Source organism: Arachis ipaensis, chromosome B01, assembly GCF_000816755.2.
Source record: "Arachis ipaensis cultivar K30076 chromosome B01, Araip1.1, whole genome shotgun sequence".
Lineage (NCBI taxonomy): Eukaryota > Viridiplantae > Streptophyta > Magnoliopsida > Fabales > Fabaceae > Arachis > Arachis ipaensis.
Genome location: NC_029785.2, coordinates 5,883,892 through 5,891,830, shown reverse-complemented (window position 1 = coordinate 5,891,830; position 7,939 = coordinate 5,883,892).

Sequence of the window (7,939 nt, the reverse complement as noted above, 5' to 3'; positions counted from 1 at the left end):
ACTAGCTATAAAAATTTTACTACTAAAATAATATAGTATATATGTGTGTCAGTGTGTGTCACAAATGTTAAAAAGGAAAAAATATAAATAAACAGAGTCCACTCGATTTTAGATTTTTAGCAAAGTCCATCCAATTTTTTCTCCTTAAAAAATCTATTTTAGTATTTAACTATCTATTAATTTACTTCTTGAAATATTAGTTTTTTTTTTTTAATTTATTTAAGAAAATTTTTCTGTGAAGGGACTAATGAAGGAAGAATCAAAATTTTGTTGCGTGTGGCTAATAATTGGGTTACCAAAGAAAACGAGTTTGCAGCTTGTTCGTTTAATTGGTAAAAGTTATTTTTTTATTTTATTTTTAATTCTATTATCCTTATCTATTGGGCTCCACATGTTCTATGTGACCTTTATGACTTTATCCCTTTTTATTTCAAGTGGATACTATTTGCCATCGTACTTTGACCGTATAATTTCATAAACTTTGACACATTACATTTTATCCACCCTTTCAGTCCAAGTAAATCACCATGCCATATATATCCCATAATTGACAATTACATGTTTATTTCCACTATAATCTATCCAATACTACCATTTTAGCCCTTCAATTCACACAACCTATTTAATTTAGTATTTAATAAATTGGAAAAAGAAATTGGAGCGTGTATTAGTTAATTCAACGTTCAATTTTGATCTCAACATTTTACAACCAATCTTGTACATCAACAAAGTTTAGTGATTGAAATTAATTCTCTATCACAAAAGAAAGGAAAAATTTACACTTTAATTATTCTCTTTCCTTTTCTCATTTAATTTATTTTTTCAGAGTTAAAAACATATTTACGTAATACAAATATATAATGGGTAACGTTAAATAGAAAAAAAAAAAAAAAAACAGCCAGAACTTGTCTTATTTAACATTAATTAATTGTCGCAATAATTAATGAATGTTAAATAAGATAAGTTATGGCTGTTTTTGTCTGATTTTCTTTAGTTACCAAACATTTCTGATATATAATAACTAATTTGATGATTGATTTTTTCAAGTGTATATATATAGTATTTTTATATTGATGTAATATTAAGATAAAAATGTTTTAGACATGGAAGCTAAGGAACATATGAAGTAAAAGTAGGTGCAGTGTTACCTCACCGAGACTGGTGTTGAGTTTGTGTTGCTTCCCTCTTCCATTGTGTTTTGTTAGGAGCGGAGCCCGCAAAGCTCCAATATCTGTATTTATAACCATGTCATGTGTATATATTTGCCAGCATCGTCGCCATGTGACGCCTATGTATTAATCTGTCTCTATCATGCATTCATGAAACCGGTGTGCGTGTCGTGTATTATGGTTATCCCATGTGGGACGACAATAAACGAATGGAGTCAATAGACTACTACAGGCACGAATATGAATATGAATATTAGTGTGTAGTTTGTATGAATATGCATATATGATGTGGCATGGGATAGGTGAACCTGTAACTCTCACCAGTTTGAATAGGTAGCTCTAACAACTAATCTAATTACTTCCATCGCTCTTGTAAGCCACTCTATTTTCCACCACCATTCACTTATGTTAACATCATCTTCATGCCCATTCTCCAATTCAAACTTTTAATTAACACCCTACCAAATGCATGTAAATAATAATAATGATAACACCACCAACAACTAACAACAACAACTTAATTAAATTTTAGTGTTGCTAAAATGCCAGTGCCATATATAGTTAAAGATAGAAGTATAAGCTTTTGTTCTAACAAATAACTAAACCTTGAGCATCAAGCATCATATATATAGCTCGTAATTAACTAATTATTGACATTTATTTTCCAATGCCTGCTTAATACAAGATGGTGGTGTTATAAGCAGAAAATTAAAATAATTGGTCAAACTTGATGCTAAAACATGTTTGGTTATGTTATTGGATTGTCTTCGGCGGTAATTCAAATATGCAACCTAGAAAAAAAAATATTTTAAGTAAAATCAAAGGCAACAAAATATTTCACTGGCAAATTTATGCTTGAGCCCCAATAATAACATAACTATACAAAGAAACCATAAAACAACTTTATTCTATTCTGACTAGTTTTACATTTTGTTCCGATCCATCTCTAACTATTAGAAAGCCAATAAAAAATAAAAAACAAGAAACAAGAAACAAGAAATTACTAGACCAAGCTATTTAATTATAAGAATTTAAATATGAAATGATGAAGAGATGTCACCTTGTTTTTTGTCAATATATTATATGTAACCATATATTATTATTATATAAACTGATAAGAAGTTAAATTATCTATACTTTAATAATCTCCTCATCACACACTTGCTACCTACTTATGTATATATTAGTCGGCATTAGTCTACATCATCCCATATCAATACTTTAATCATATCTTCATCACACACCAATTCCCCTTTAAGTAAAATTGAGCCAAGCCCTTTTAATAAGATAAATTCAATTATGTTCAATACCAATGCTACTGTCCAAAAGTAATTTTAAATTAATGTTCTTTGTACACTTTATTATCTAACATGTTTTGACTCTGTAACTTATAAAAATTGACGAACTTTGTTAATATTTAACCCTAAATTTTTACTAAACGAATTGATTGCATAAAAGTTAATTATATGGTTTAGCGAAAATTGTATACAAATTTTAAATGATGATATCTTAATATAAGTATAACTGTATAAATCATTATGCTAGTTGTGTTTTAGTCCATTATGCATTTCATCGAAATATCCAAAACTTTCTTTAGCACTCTTAACTCCTACTCTTGTGAAAAGTTCTCTGAATATTCTAATTCTATTCAACAAGAGTTTCTCTAAATTATTCAAGCATGCAAATTCTAACCTAGCTAGCTACCGTCCACCCATCCCAATATTATCCCTTTCTTGCTTACAACAATGGACTATATGAATCACATATATATGCTGCGACAAAATAAAATAATATAAAAATGAAAAGGTCAAAGGTTTTCCGATCCATATTATTTCAACATTTGTATTTATTTTTCTTTTTTATATATGAGCCATTTTTTACTGTGTAGATGTGCCATTTTTTTATCACCTTTAAACCTATCTCCAATAATATTTCTTGCTAATGAGTTTGAAATTTTTTACCATTTATCAAGTTTTAATGGATGCTTGATAAACATTTATAAAAACGAACAATTTTACATTTTAGAATTCTCACCATTTGTGTTATAGATGGAAGGTTTTTGAAAATTGAATTCGTCGTCGAATCGATAAAACTAGATTAATTCGATTTATCAAATTTTTATCGATTTCTTTTTTATTTTTGATTGATTTATTAACAACTATTTTTTACTATTAGCCAAACTAGTCTGGTTAGTTTCTGATCAAACCCAATTATTATATTGATCCAGTTAATTCAATCCAATTCTTAAAACCACAAATAAATTTCACAAACTCTAAATTCTAAACTCTAGTAATTTCCTCTCTCTCTCCCCCCCTATATGCTCTAATAATTCCCACATGCTCTCTCTCCCTCTCCCTCTCCCTCCCTCCCTTGATATCTATGTAACTATGTTTATGCTCTCTATAATGTCTAAGGTCATAAGTTTTTATCATTTTAAGAATACGACAACACTTATTAATATAATCACACTTTTTTTCTGTTTTTTTTTTCTTTCAAAATTCATTATTTGGCTATGCCAAAATATTGGAACAACATTTTTAAAATAATTGTTCAATTTAATTTATAAATATTTTTTTTCAAGATTGAAGTTTTCTGCAAATAAACTACTATTATGATAACGGTTTTTTAAAATTCCAAGGTAAATTATCGATTTGTTTTAGGATTTTGAGTTTATTGAGTAAAATTTATTGTAAAATTACAATGTTGTATTGGTTTTAAAAATTTTATGTTATAAGGACAAACATTAATTAAAATTATCATCTTCGATTAATTATTTGAGATAATTTAATAATTTATTCTTTTAACTCTTCAAGCTAAGTCTAGCTATTAAATAATTTCATAATATTATTTTTGATGTTCTTAATTAATAATTACACTTTAAAGTGCTGTAGAAATTTTATAGTTACCCAAAACATCTTAAAAGCCACAACAACATATATATCCCTTTCACACATGCATAATGAACTGACTTGTGGGTAAGGGTATTCATGTATCAGATCCGATATGCATATCCGCAGTGTTTATCCGAATTCGATCTGAAAATTGCGGATATGGATCCGATCCGCACACTAATCAAATCGGATTACGGATTTTTTGTTGATATTTGCATATCCGATCCGAATATCCGCGTATCCGCAAAAATAAAGAAATAAATAAGTAAATATTCTTTTTATATTTTATTTCAAATAATAATTATTATATATGTTGTATTATTTTAATTTATTATTTAAAAAAAGTATGTTTAATATTAATTTAAGAGTAAACATATTTAAAAAAATAGAAACAATGAATTTTATTGATATTTTTTAACAAAAATAAACTTTTAAAAATATTTTTATGTTTTGCGGATATATCCGATATCCGATCCTATTGGCAAATGTGCGAATCGAATCAGATCGGATCCATTATTAAAAACTGCAGATTCATTTCAAGAATTACAACCTACCATTATGCTTTTCCTCACAACAATTAATATTTTTCCATGCTTACACTAATGACATCAAAACTTGGCTGCCAAACTCCAATTATCTTCAATGTTTCTGGGGTACTTGGCTGCGAGACACTCCTTTGGATCTTTGTTGCTCAATTTGGTGGTGGTATGCTATCATCAATGTGGTTCCATTATTAGTAGTCTTATTGTGTCTTTACCACAAGAGAATTTGCGAGTTCCTCTGGAATCTTCCAAGTGCATGTGTTCAATGGATATTGTTGCTGCTTGAGGCTTTTAATATGGTTGATGATGGCATAAAAGATTGAGTAATTACTTAAATCAATATCAAAAAATTAAAAAAATGGACATTTTAGTTTTCAAAAAACATAATACACAAAAACATTTTTAAAATTTTATTTTAACAGAGAAATAAGTCTTTAGTTTATTTTTTGGCAGAATAATTATTTAAATTTATCCTCAAAATTTTTAAAAATAGACATTTTAGTCTAAAAAAATTATTACACAAATCAATTCCTAATATTTTTTACATCAGACATAATAATTTTCTGTTTATTTTCCGACACAACTTAATAAATTTTTCGAATATTTATTAAAAAAAATATTAGTAGATATTATAATCAAATTAACTTTAAAAATTAAATTAAACCTATTTGAGAGATAATCACCATTTTTTCTTTTTTTTTTATAGTCATTATTTAGTATCTCAATATGCAAATTGAATCATAAGGGATTGAGATTGGATTTTTTGTACTCGTGATAATGTTAGGGTTTTGATTATTATGTTTGTTGTTGCGTTAATTAGTTAGAAGTTTATAAATTTGTGTGTGCTCTATTTTTTAGGTGAGAAACATTTGGGGTTATGACTCCCTAGAAATATATAGGAGGATTGCAAAGACAAAACAAATGTTGATAAGAGATGGGGACACAAAAGGAGAATCATAAGATGATGATTTTATGGAGTTTTTTATGTTTGATGAAGGTAAACTTGGATTCCGTAAAGTCTCTTCACCTTATTTGTTGCTGCTGCTTGAAATCTTGATAAATTCCTTGCTTTTTATTACACTTGAAAGTGGGATATTTGAATTAATTTCAGTTCTTCAAAGAGGAAAATTGTTTACTACAAGAAAAGAGTATGACGGTGCTATAATATTCATAGCTCTCCTCTTCTCTTTCTTCTTCATAAAAAATTAACAAGTACTAGTGTAGGAATAAATGTCTATGAATATTTTGGAGGTTAGGATTTATAAAAATAAATAAGGATAAGTACTAATTTGATTTATGATTATAATATGTCACTTTACGTTTTATACAGATAATTATCGATAGAAATTGTTAATCAATTGACAGAAAGATAAATGTGATTGATTTTAATTTTTTGAGAAACTAATTTGATTAAAAAAATTATTTATAGATAAAATTAACGATCAATTTATCTTTTAAAAACTAATTTGATTGTTAACTATAATATCTTTTTCAAGAAAATCAACTATAATGTTTTGTTGAAGATGATCAAATATATAGTTAACATTTGGGAAATTACTATTATGAAAAATCAATTAATCGATTGAACTGAAGTGATGTTATTTTTAGTTATTAATCGATTTAAATAATAAGTCATAAAAAATACTTTTTATAAAAATTATATATTTTATATATAAATATATTATTTTATTATATTTAATTTAATTTTAGCTAAAAATTATACCATTTGAGCTATAACTTATTGACAGCTAAACTTATAAATCTTTAAACTTTTATTTTTACGGATTCGTTTTTCATAAACTTTTGGTTTACACTATTACGCATACTTAGCTTTTTTATTATAGGGTAAATTGATCCATGCCTATCCTAAATTATTAATGAAAGAAGACTTTGTCACTGTAATTATGGGCTACGCATATTGATTAGTCATCAAACAGTAGTGTTATTACTATGGCAATATGTACTCTGAAAAAGAGTGACGAATGTACAATGGCAACGATTCAGAAAAAAATCCACATGACTGAGTAGAACTATTCACATTCGGTTCCGCCAGTCCGTTTATCTGTTTAAATGGGTGGATTTTACTTCTAAAATTAAGCCCATTTAAATTTCGGTCTAAATATGTTGAGCCCGATTAACCCGAAAAAAAATGACGGGTTAAATGGGTGGCTCGTTTAATTTTTTTATATTTTTTTTAAAAATTGCACTTTTAGCTAATATTTCTTCCAATCCGATCCGAAAATTCGACCGATCAACTAAAAAAAATTATTTTTTAATGATTTTTGACCTAAAAATGATATTTTTTGTCAAAATATTTTTTAAAAAATAAAATAAAATAATAAACAAGTTGGCCCATTTAATTCATCAGGCTGACCATAAACGATCCGGACTAAAAAATTCTGGCACACAAATAAAGCGAGTTTAAACAGGCCAGCCCGTTTAATCCGCAAATTTAACGAACCCGGCCTAAATGGGCCGAGCTAACCTGTTTGACAACCCTAAATACCTTTCTCTCTCATTAAATAATTTATAAAAAATGGGTACCTTTCTCTCTCTTCAAATAATATATAAATAAAGCTAAGAGATTGGATGGCAAAAAAAAAGAAACGGTATGACTAATCTTTTTTTTTTTTTCTAATAATTCGGCGGTCATGTAGATCCTGTCTCTTTTCATTCTCACTATTGTTTCAATATATCTAATCTATTCCATTGTCACTACTGTTTCAATATCTAATGTAAGAGAGAGAGAGAGAATAATTTCTTATAAATACCTACTTCCTCAACATAGAACCCTCCCATAATTAGTGCTTGTAAGCAACATATATATTTCCATTTTATAGAAATACTCTTCATTTGTTCATCCGATCAGTAACACGCTAACATGACAGGAAGTAGCAATAGTACTAATATCATCACAACAAGCACCCATTCCCACAGGTAATCCAGCTTTCTTTGTAATCTCTCTTTATACTTTAACAACAATAATGATACTCACTTTTAACTCGGATGAATGCAATGTAAAAATAACATCTTAGATACCCAGAATGTGGTGTTGGACTATAAGCAAGGTTATAATTAATGTTCAAATTTTGAATCCAACACTTTTTGCCAACCGGATACGGGGATATGCATTGGGTGCGTTAACTTTCCAAGTACACACCTAACAAAAGAAATTTTTTGTTTTACATAAAAATACTTTTTGAATGGGCACGTTTTTTTTTTTAATTTAAAGAGTAAAGTATTATTTTAATTTTTAAGATTTGAATTAAATTTTAATATTTTTTAATATTTAAAGTATTTTATTTTTATTCTAAATATTTTATTTTGTTATATTTTA